Below are 11,189 nucleotides of genomic sequence, written 5' to 3' on the forward strand. Positions count from 1 at the left end.
CTAATGAAAACCAGAAACTCATATGGAAGAAAAAGGTAAAAGAAAACAAAAGATTTAAAGTTTTCATTGACTATAATTTCTATATGAGGCAACAATGAGATGAGGCAGCTCAAATGGTCACAGGTAATGTTAGACGGTAGTAACCAAAGGAGAGAATAGGACTCCCAAGAAGGGGCAGCTATTCCATGCTCAACACTGGCTGTATGACGGCTGCAGTACTGGCATTCACTCTAGGGCCACAGAGAATGAAAGATGCTGACAAATCAAGGTCCACTCAAATGAGGACAACCCAAGTGATAAGGGTAATAAAAAAAAAATACCTCCAAATCAGAGTTTGATGTATCAGAGGATGTTTAAATGGGAAAAGATAAATCTAGGGAAAATGATATGATTCCCCAGACCCTTACAAAGCAGGAAGAAACCAAAAATAGACTCACTTTGTGCCCCGAAACTACAGCTCTCCCACACCTCGCCCAGGGGGACACACTGCTTTTCAGTTGGTAGGTGAATCCCAAGGGATTTCTTGCTAAAAATAATCAAAGACTATAAGTCTGGGATGGAGTCTCACTTGTTATAAACTAGAGAAGATTGGGGCTATTCCTCTAACATAACTTTTGTTCATTCTTTATTGAGAGAGATACAGGTGAATTTATATCTGGTATAAGAGAAATTACACATAAACTCAGTTATCCTCAAGGGAATCTGTGAACCACTCTAGAAGGTAGAACCAGTATCTGGGAATTACATAGAGCCTGACTTCAACTCAATATAATGATATGGAATCTAATAGTGGAAAGGTCAAGATGTAACCTGAAAGTACAGATACTGTTAGAAGGATTCTAATATTTAGTATGTGGTTGGCCTCAGTGATGGCCAATTTTCCTTTCAAGAAAATGATATATTTTTTATTTTAAAAAAATGAGATTTTCAGACTTTCCCTCCTGCTGTTAGCTCTAGGATTTACCTTACTCCTCCTAAATATTTATTGTATATAGCTCAACCTTTCCTAAAATGTGGAATACATATTATGTGACATATGATTTTAGCAGGTACAGAAAAATGGATTCAGTTTGTAGTACATAAACTTACAATCAAATAGAAAAATACAATCTCCTCAATCTGTTTAAGATTTTCTGATTAAGATGAGGTGAAATTCTCAGTCCACTCTTGTCCATCTTCAATAGACCTTAATTCTTACCCATCTTCCTGTGCTTGAAAATGTTTTAGGCAATCATATCTGAAACATTATTGTGTTTTTATTTCATCTTTTATATGGTTACTTTCTATATAACTGCCTTTCATTTGTACTGGTAATATAAATTTCCTTTCTTACATAAAATTATTTAAATGAAAACGTAAATCAGCATAAAGAACACTGTTAAGTAACAGTACAGCTGGTATAGGACGTGACCAAATTAGAAAAGGAAGTCTGATGATGACTGGACCTTGGGAAACATTGAACAATCTTTCCAAAACTCCCCACCTTCACTTCATGTGAAAATAGCATGATGGGAAGATGTGCATGTTATTATTCTTCTCTTCGGCATCTATTCTTCTAATTAGACGACCTCCTTTCCTCCCTCCTCATTCACACAAGCTTTCTTATGCACTTTCATGGCAGCCTGCAGCTATCCCTATTAGGGAACATGATCTTCTGTATTTAATTGACTGTTTACTAGTCCGTCTATTCCTCCAGAATGTAAACTCTTTGCAAAAAAAGCAATAGATGTTGAATCACTATTTTTCCAAGTGAACTGTATGTGATATGTATTAGATTCTCAATAACTTTGGTTTCATAAATAAAATTACCCACAAGTAGAATCATGATTTGCTTACTCCTATCTAAGCACTTATATACTTTTCCCTCTTGAGTTATGCTATGCTCTTGACTTGTTTCTTACTTAGATGCCTTCATGCAACAAGACCTATTTTACAATACTCTACTTCTAGGTTATATTTTGGTATATTGCGTTTATTAGGCTTCCAAAGTTTTTAGGTTTTCTACGTCAGTTTTGTTTATTCTTAGTGTTCAAGCTTTTGGAGGCCAAAGTGGGGACTATGTCAAACTTTCCCTGCCATCAAGTGAAGTGTTATAACAAATTAAGCATATCATGAGTGCATTCTATTTTGTGTGCATTTAACTCCTTAAGAAAATGGCCACTAATGGCAGGAACGAACATGTTGTGCCCTTGGATACCTCTGGTCTATGAAGTGGATAGCTAGAGTTATGAGTTTATTTTAAATCTCTGAGACTTAATCCTGTAATAAGGACATTCATTTATAGGTAAGTTATTGGAAATACCGTTTAACACAAGAATAAAAGAAAAATAGTATCTTAAGTTCTTTGCAGCCCCTCTGCTTACTTCCCCAGTTTCAATGGTGATGAAGTGCTATTTAGTTTATGCTTGATTTATAGGATGCTGCTTTTCCTCTCTCTGGGAAAACCAGAGTTTTTAATACCACTGTCATGTCTGTCATGTCTCCTGCCATGTTCTTGAACTTAGGGCCTGAATGTTAGATTTATTGAGACTGCTTCTGAAGCTGACTGTATTTTATTATACACTTCTTTATCGCTTCTTTTGGAAGAGTGCTCTATTTCCCCCAGGTAACAATGGCTCTCACCATCTTATTCATGAAGGCATGGGAATAAAACTCTGTTTAAGCTTCACTTTTTACTCAGTTCTGTGAACCCGAAACGTATCTAAGGTGACGAAACCATCACAAGTCTAGCAGCTAATCGGCCAGTTCCCCTCCTCAAAATGACATATTATCCCATCTTTCTTGCTCCAGATGTGGTAATTCATCTTTAAATAAATGTTTCATGTGATTTTAAAGCTTTTTCTCCCTCTTCTCAGACCCAAGCTTGTTTTATTTCTCCTTATATCTTCTGAGATAAGGATGAGGGTTTATTTCTCATTGGAAACAAATCAAGTGAGAGGATAGTGGAACAACATCCTTGAAGTGCTGAGAGGGAAAGCTGTCAACTTGGAATTTTATATTCGGGGAAAATATCTTTGAAAAACAAAGGCAAGAATTCTGGTTTCAGCTCCAACCTGTGAAGAGCTACCTCATCACTCTCATCCTTAGCACAAGAAAAAAGCTGAACAAACTGAAAATCAATGACTTTTCTTAGACTCATCAGAGAACTGAGGTCATAGAGCAAACTGTCACCCCCAAAACTGGAGAGACAGGAGAATACAGAAAATCACAGCCAAGGTCACCTAACCTGTAGCCAAAACCACTGGAGCCATAAAGTGACAGGAACACTTACAAGGTAATTTTGATGAACTGCTGAAGGCTGATTGTGTCCTAGTGTGAGAATGAGAAGCACCTAGGGGCTGCAGTCAAGACGCCAGCCCCCTCCCCACACACACAAACATATATTTGCATGGGCTTTTCCTCCAGGAACCTCATCAGGTTCTCACATTAAAAATCCAAGAAGCATTTTCTTGGATTTCAGGCAGGTGGAGGAGAAAAGTAACCACCTGAAATGAACCCAGAGCATTCTCCATAACAAAGTTCTGCTCTCCAGGGGAACCTGCAAACAAGAGTTTTATTTACCTGAAGGAAGGGCAATTAGGCAATTCCATCCCTTTCTAGCTTTCCTGACTCACCTAAATGAGGGGAAGAAAAAGTTAAGGAACACGTCTGAAAGTCACAACCCAGGGATTCAGTCCAACTAAAAGACAAAGACTTAATCATAATATTATCAAATTTTTCCCTTCCCCAATCCTTACCACCACATCAATAGGGCTCTGGTGCAATAACAGTGGCTTATAACTGAAAGAGTGGAAGGCACAGACTCTCTTTAAGAAGCTGTTCTTGGGGAAACCCAGAGGCAACGGAGGAGGGAAAAAACAACCAGGGACACTAAAGAAAACTATATCCTCTGGCACCTAGAAATGCAATGAGCATTAAATACATTCTAGCTCCTAGCTAGATTAATATAAAACTCACAATAAAGATATCTTTACCTCAGTTCTTATTACTCAATACATTGTATCCAGCTTTCAACAAAAAAGTACAGGCTCTGCTGAAGGCAATAAAATACATATTATCTGAGGAGTCAGAACTAGCATCAGAACCAGACTCAGATATGGACACAGATTTTGGAATTATCAGATAGGGAATTTAAATAGCCATGATTAATATCTTCAGTGCTTTAGTGGAAAAAGTACAGAACACGCAAGAATAGGTGGTAAGCAGAGGGATGGAAACTCTATGAAACAATAAAAAGGAAATGATAAAAACCAAAAGCACTGTAGGAAAAATGAACACTGTCTTTGATGGGCTCATCAGAAGACTAGACATGGCCAAGGAAAGAATCATAAGCTTGAATATATGTGGATAGAAACTTCCCATGTGAAATGCAAAGTAAAAGAAGAATGAAAACCAAAATGAACATACAAGAACTGTGGAACAATTACAAAAGTGTTATACGTGCAAGATTGTTACATAAGAGAAAGAGAAGAATGAGAGAAAGAAGAAGAATTATTTGAATTGGTAATGGTTGAATGCTCCAAAATTAATGAAAGACCCCAAACAACAGATCCAGGAAGCTCAGATAGTGCAAGGAAAGATAAAAGCAAAAAACAGAAAACAAACAAAAAAACCTATACATAAGCAAATCATATTCAAACTGCAGGAAATCAAAAACAAAGAGAAAATAATGAAAGAGCCAAATGCCAGAGGGGAAAAAATGTATACCTTGTCTATAGACAAATAAGTATAAGAATTACAGTGGACTTCTCACCAGAAACCATGCAAACAAGAAGCGAGTGCAGCGAAATATTTAAAGTGTAGGAAGAAAAACATATGCACAACCTAGAATTCTATATCCAGTGAAATTATCCTTCAAAAATGAAGAAGTAAAGACTTTTTCAGATAAACAGAAAGAATGGAATTCATTGTCCAAAGACCTGCCCTGCAAGAAATGTTAAAAGAAGTTCTTCAGAGAGAAGGGAAAGAAGAGTAGGTCAGAGACTAGGGAGCCACGTAAAGAAAGGAGTGGTGGAAAAAGAATAAATGTAGATAACATAAAGTCTTTTATTTTCTTTTTTCTTAATTGGTCCAATAGATAATTGGTTTTTTTAAAGAAACAAGAGTAACAATGTATGGAGCGATTACAACACAAGGACAGGCAAAATGAATTCTAGCAATATTATAAGAGACAAGAGGGAGAAATTGGAAAAACTCTGTTACAAGGTACTTGGCACTACCCATGAAGCAATATGGTGTTATTTGAAAGTGGATTTAGATTAGTTGTAGATTAGTTGTAAATATATATTGCAAATTCTAAATCAGGCACTAAAAAATTTTAAAAAGAAGTATAATGATATGCTAAGAGAAGAGAAAAAATGAAATCATGTAAAATATTCAAAACTAGAGAGGCAGAAAAAGAAGGGAAATTTTTTAACAATAAAAATAAACGACAATTGCAATAAATATAAAATAATTATAAATGTGGTAAATACTGATCAAAATATATCAATAATCACTTTAAATGTGAATGGTCTAAAACAAAAGATAGACTGTCAGATTCTTTTTTTTTTTAATTTTTTTTTAAAGATTGGCACTGAGCTAACAACTGTTGCCAATCTTCTTTTTTTTTTTCCTGCTTTTTTTCTTTTCTCCACAAATGCCCCCAGGACATAGTTGTATATTTCAGTTGTGGGTCCTTCTAGTTGTGGCAAGTGGGACGCCGCCTCAACATGGCCTGACGAGTGGTTCCATGTCCCCGCCCAGGATCAGAACCCTGGGCCGCCACAGCGGACTGTGTGAACTTAACCACTTGGCCACAGGGCCAGCCCCGACTGTCAGATTTTTTAAAAAAGCCCAACTGAAAGTATCTACAGGAATTCAATTTAGATATAAAAACACAGATAGGTTAAAAAGAAAGAGATGCAGAAAGATACAGCATGTTACAGAAAGGGGAAGTAGTGATATTAACTTCAGACAGAACAAACTTCAGAACAGGGAAAGTATCAGGGTATTACATAATAATAAAGGGATTACTTCTCTGAGAAGACATAATAATCTTTAATGTGTCTGCACCTAAAAACAAATCATCAAAATACATGGGGTAAAAAATGATAGAATAGCAAAGAGAAATAGACAAACCCACTATTATAGTTAGAACCTTCAATTCCTCTCTTTCAGTAATTGATAGATACAGCCAGCAGAAAATCAGTAAGGTATAGTTGAAATGAACACCATCATTAATCAGCTAAATCTATTTGACATCTATAGAATACTTCATTCAACAACAGTGGAATTTACACAGTTTCCTCAATCTCAAATGAAACACTCACCAAGACAGACAACATTTTGGCCATTAAAATATCTTAACAAATTAAAAAAAAAATAGAGATCACACAAAGTATGTTGTCTGACCACATGTAATTAAAGTAGAATTCAATAACAGAAAGACAAGTGGAATATCCCAAAACATTTGGAGTTCAAAGAGCACAGTTCTTAACTCAAGAGAAATTTTAAAATCATCTGAACTAAGTAAAATGAAAGTACGACTTATCAAGGTTTGCAGGATGCCACAAAAGCAGTATTTAGAGGGAAGTATATCACACTGGATACATATATTAGAAAAACAGAAATATCTAAAATCAGTAGTCTGAGCTTCTGCCTAGGGAAACTAATGAGAGAAGAACAATTTAATTCTGATGCAAACAGAAGAAAATAAACAGTAAAAATTAGAGCAGAAATCAGTGAAATTAAAATCAGAAAATTGATAAAGTCCACCAAACCAAATGCTGGTTTTTGAAAAGATAAATACAATTGATAAACCTCTGACTAGACTAACCAAGAAAAAAGAAAAGGCACAAATTACTAAGTCATAAGTGAAAGAAGTGTCATCCCCACAGAGCCCATGGACTAATTGAAAGGATAATAAAGGAATATTATGAACAACTCTAGGACCACAAATTTGATAACTTAGATAAAATAGACCAATTCTTTGAAAGACACAAACTCCAAACTCTCACAAAAGGGGAAACAGCTTATCTGAATAGGCCTATAATTGTTCAAGAAATTGGACAAATAATTCATGACCTCAAAAACAGAGAGCACTAGTCCAAAATGGTTTCACTGGTGAATTCTACCACACATTTAATAAAGAAACAACATCAATTTTTTATAATCTCTTTCAGAAAATAGAAATGAAGCAACAATTCCTAACTCATTCTTTGATGCTGGCATTATACCAATACCATTACCAGATAAACACATCACAAAAAAATGAAAACTGCATACCAATATCTCTTATGAACATTGATAAAAAATTCTCAAGAAAATATTAGCAAGTTGAATCCAACAATGTACAAAAGAATTATACAAAATGACAAAGTGGGATTTATTTCAATTATGCAAGGGTGATTCCACATTTGAAAATCAATTTATGTAATTTACTATATCAACAGAGTAAAGGAGAAAAATCATATTAATAGATTCAGAAAATGCAGTGGACGAAATCCAATACCTCCTCATGATAGAAACTCTCAGAAAGGAATAGAGGGTAACTTCCACACTTTCATAATGAACACCTACAAACTTCTTACTGTTAACATCATACTTAATAGCAAGTACCTAGATATCTTCTCATTAAGATCAGGAACAAAATAAGAATGTCCTCTTCTCCCCACTCTTTCCAACATCATACTGGAAGTCCTACATAGTGCAATACGACAAGGGATGGTAATAAAGGTATACACAATGAAAAGAAAGAAAGCAAACTCTCTTTTCTCATAGATGACAGGATTGTCCATGTAGAAAATCAAAATGAATTGACAAAAACTCAGGAACTAATAGGTGATTTTAGCAAAGTCATAGGATATAAGGTTAATATACAAAAATCAGTTGCTTTCCTTTATATCAGTAATGAACACAACTTGCATTTGAAAGTAAAACACAATACCATTTCCTTTAATATCAAAATGAAATATTTAGGTACACATCTAACAAAATACATACAGGATCTATATGTGGAAAACTACAAAATCTGATGAAAGAAATTTTAAAAAATCTAAATAAATGGAGAGATATTCCATATTTATGGGTTGGAAGACTCAATATTATTCAGAAGTCAATTCTTCCCAACTTGACGTATAAATTCAATACAACCCATGCAAAATGTCAGCAAGCTATTTGTGGATATTGACAAACAGATTCTAGGGTTTATATGAAAATACAAAAGATCCAGAGTAGCCAATACAACACTGAAGAAAAGAACAAAGTGGAGGACAGACATCACCCAACTGCAAACTTACTGTAGAGCTACAGTGATAAAGACAGCGTGATATTAACAAAAGAATAGACACTAAGATCAGGGGAACAGAATAGAGAGCCTACACTTCAACCCACATAAATATAATTAACTAATCCTTGATAAAGGTGCAAAGAGAATACAACGGAGAAAGAAAAATCTTTTCAACGAATGATACTGAATATCCATATGCAAAAAAACCCAAACTAACCCTAGTCACATAACTTATACCTCTCACAAAAATTAACTCAAAATTAATCATATGCCTAAATTTAAAAAAAGTGTAAAATCATAAAACTTCTAGGGAAAAACATAGGCTAAAATCTAGGTGAACTTAGATTTCCCTACGAGTTTTTAGATGCAACCAAAAATATGATCTATGATAGAAAAAGTTGATAAATTAGACTTTATTAAAATTTTAAAATTCTGTTCCACAAGGGACATTGTTGAGAGAATAAGACAAGACACAGACTGAGAAAATATTGTCAAAACACATATTTGATAAAAGCCTTATATCCAAAATATACAAAGAACTTTGAAACTCAATAATAAGAAAAAAATTCAATTTAAGAATGGGTAAAAGATCTGAACAGACATACCTATCAAAGGAGATATACAGATGAAAAATGAGCACGTGAAAAAATACTTAAAATTTTATTTATCATTATGGAATTGCAAATTAATACAATGAGATAGTACTACACACTTGTTAGAATGATTAAAATCCAAAAAGCTGACAATATCAAATCCTGATGAGGATGCAGCACAACAGGAACTTCTGCTCATTCGTGGTGGGATTGCAAAATAGTACAGCCACTTTGGAAGATAGTTCAGCAATTTCCTACAAAGCTGAACACAGCCTTAGTGTACATACGACCCAACAATTGTGTTCCTAGGTATTGGCACCAATAAATTGAAAATTTAACGCAAAAAGCCTGCACATGAATAGCAGTTTTATCTATTAATTGCTAAAAACTAAATGCAACCGATATCCCTTCAATAGGAAAATGAGTAAACAAACTGTGGTATATCCATACAATAATATATTATTAAATATCTTAATCCACAAAAGGAGACATGAAGGAATCTTAAATTCGCATTGTTAAATGAAATAAGCCAGTCTGAAAAATCTGCATCCTACATGCTTCCAGTTATATCACATTCTGGAAAAAGTAAAAGTATAGAATATGTAAAAGTATAGAAAAGATCAGTGGTTGCCTGTAGTTCGGGATTGAGGAGATGAATACTTGAAGCACAGATTTTTAGGGTGGGAAACTGTTCTGTATGATGCTGTAATCATAGACACATGACATTATAATGTCATATATAATCATCAAAACCTAAAGTACTTTAAAACACAAGAGAGTAAACCTTAATGTATGCAAATTTGAAAAAATCATCTAAGAGGTCAGAGAATACTAGGAAAGGATGCAATTGTGACAAGAGAATCTAATTGTATTACAAATGTATGAAATGATCCCAGTGAAGGAAGTAGGGGAAAGTTGTTGACCTAAGAAACATTGGAAATGAATGGAGTCTGTAAGACTAAAGGCAAAAGACCTTTACCTTTCGTAAATCCTTACCTGTACATAAGTCTTTAGCAGGTAAATTGTTTTCTTTGGGAGCATAGGTTAACACATGTGATACCACTATAAATGCATACGGGAATTGAACAATTAAGTAAATGAATAGCAGATAGCAGAAGCCGGAATTTTAACGGTTACAGAGAAAATTTAGAGAGTAGCAATGGGAGAAAGTTAGAATGATCCACCTTTTAATGGGTTGGCGTTATAGCTATCAATATGAACTCATGTTTAGCTTAATATAGATACAAATGGCTACATACAGAAATATTTATAGACATGCGTATAAACACAGGTTAGTGTACACATATATTTCCTTGCTTTGTCAGTTGAGGGGGCAAAAAGAAATGACACCCTAGTAGCAATGATCCAGATAGTAATTTCTAACTCCATTCTTGCATAAAAGGAACCAAGGCTTCTTGAAGAAACAGGATAATCTTGGACTGGGGCAGGCCATGTACAAAATGAGTTGGAGTATTTTGTAATGGCAGAAAGTAAGAAACTGCTTAAAATAAAAGTTAAAAAAATGATGTGTCAAAACTGCACATGAGCCATCTGAATGAACACCCAATGGCCAAATCTGGGATAAATTGAGCAAGAAAATTAAGCAGTATTATAAGCCAAAGTATAAAATAAATATCAATGTATCAATACTAATATAAATAAATGATTCAATAAATTGGGAAGAAGAGAAAAATCTCCCATTCATAAGAATTCCAAATAAATTATGTAGATTATCTATGGGAAAGGAAGAGGAGCATAGCCACTCACTACTTAAGTGCAGACTGCACACACGGACTACCTTCCAAGGAGTACAGCACGAAAACAAGGAAGAGAAAAAGAAACTTGATAGTAGAGAAGCCTAAAAACCACTACCTCCACCAGGTGATCAAAGTTAACACCAACAGTGATAAGAAGTTGTGCTGATAGCATGTGCAATCTTGTATGATCTGATGAAATGCCCTTTTCCTTTGTGATCTTCCTCCCAAAAACCCATAAGCTCAGTCTAATTATGAGAAAAACAACAAATAAATACCAATTGAAGGATATTGTACAACATACCCAACCAGTGCTCCTCAAAATTGTCAAGGTCATCAAAAACAAGGAAAGTTTGAAGAACTGTCACAACCAAGAGGGTCTCAGGAGACATAACAACTAAATGTAATGTGGCATCTTAGATGGGATCCTGGAACAGAGAAAGGATAGTAGGTTAAAAACTAAGATTTGTTAGTTAACTAGTAGGTGAAATCTGCATAAACTATGAAGAATAGTGTATCAATATTGGTTCATGAATTGTAACAAATGAACCATATCATTGTAGATGCTAATAG

The sequence above is a fragment of the Equus asinus genome, chromosome 3 (genome assembly GCF_041296235.1).
Source record: "Equus asinus isolate D_3611 breed Donkey chromosome 3, EquAss-T2T_v2, whole genome shotgun sequence".
Classification (NCBI taxonomy): domain Eukaryota; kingdom Metazoa; phylum Chordata; class Mammalia; order Perissodactyla; family Equidae; genus Equus; species Equus asinus.